The following is a 1,754-nucleotide window of genomic DNA, read 5'->3' as shown; positions in this document are numbered from 1 at the left end:
TATTGTCATTCTTCAGAGTGAAACTACCAGAAGAAGCTAAAAAGATTGAAAGATAAAAGATTGAAAAGCTAAAAAGATAAAAAGCTAAAAGATAAAAAGCTGAAAAGATTGATTGCACCGGAAGTGCACGTTACTATCAGAAACAGAGTATTTTTACTAATTGTTTGTATTTTGACTCGCCCTAACGGGCTCGTAAAAATACTCAGCGATACGAAACACGAAAACATCTAATATACACTTAATGCCTTCCTTCAGTGACAGTGCCCACTTTAAGTGGGATGTCAAATATTCATTAGAAATAGGCGGAATATATGGGCCTTAGCAGCAGTTCTCAGAAATTCGAGGAAACGTTTTATTGCGACGTTTTACAAAACAGGATTCTCTGCCGAGTCAGAAGGTGGTGCATTCGATGTGTGAAAATAATTTCGGTCCTCTTCTCCAGGACTAAGAAGCAGTATTCTCGATAGAACAAACGCCACATTCACCATTTTGGAGCAATTAAAATGACCCTTAAGTGTTTTGTAGGTGTTTTAAAATTCATATGTTGTTCAGAGATTATGAGCATTTTCATCACTGTTCTCTACATGTATAAGCGGCTACGTTTCTCGCTTTCGTACCTTTCACTTAAGTATGACCAAGAGATTATGAAGGTAAGAGAAGTAATCCCTCATACTGGCCCTATTCCCATCGTAATCCCTCTAGATCTCCTGCGAGATCCGGTATTCCCACGAGGGTTAACTGATAGCCAATCACATGTCCCCATTTTTACCAATGTTGACTGCTGAGCGAATTCCCACGCAATGATTCGCGTCGCTTGCGATTTACCTTCAAACAAAAATGGCGGAGGATGTGGAGACAAACACGTATATATTTTGTGGACAAACGTGACTTGTTGACTACAGAGTTAAGCGATTTCAATGACTTATGTTTTGAAACCTGTATCTTGGAAGGAACGAGTTATGTAACCGACAGGATTTTGTACAGAATGGCAAATGGCAGACTGTAGTACGATCTCTCTGACTTTAATAAACGCATTCTCGGTTTCCTTTGCGGGATTAAAATATGATGACTTAATTCTTATATAGTGATAAAGTAGACAGATAGAGCTCTACAACAGTTCCAAACGTGAAAGGAAAACTTGAATCAAGCGTCCGATAAAAATTTTTGAACCTGTGTTATCGGATTCAAGTGAATTTGCAAAGCACGTATGTTAAATATAGCTCTCTCGTCTCCTTAAAAAAAGATTTAACACGGTTTCGTATATGGCACAACCTTGAATGTGGTATCATTGAAAACTGGACAAGGAAGCGACTTCAGTTATAGATGTTTGAAACTTTTATCTTGAAAGGATCGACAGAATAAAACGGGCCTAAAGTGTCTTTAAGGTGTTTAAGTGTTCAAATGTTGTTTGAGCGAAAACAATAAAATTTTCTCATTTGCATTAGATTCGACACGTGAAATGCGACGTTTAAAACGGGCTTAAAGTGTCTTATAGGTATTTAAGCGTTCACATGTTTCATCACCGCCTTCTACATGTATAATTATAAGGGGCCACTTTAGTTTCTTTTGTACCTTTTACTTACCCATGGCAAATAAATAAAGGAAACCCAGCATGAATCCTGAGCTTTATTCTTTGTATGGATAATTACTTGCTTTCCACGAAAAGAGGCGGAAGAGGCTTAATGGAAATCACAAAAACAATTGAGTGTGACGCGACAGAAACGTCACATTTGCATTCTTTCGGTAGAAGCTGC

Source organism: Montipora foliosa, chromosome 13 (assembly GCF_036669935.1).
Source record: "Montipora foliosa isolate CH-2021 chromosome 13, ASM3666993v2, whole genome shotgun sequence".
Taxonomy (NCBI): Eukaryota; Metazoa; Cnidaria; class Anthozoa; order Scleractinia; family Acroporidae; genus Montipora; species Montipora foliosa.
The sequence above is the reverse complement of the archived record's forward strand: the minus strand, read 5'-3'. Positions refer to the sequence as shown.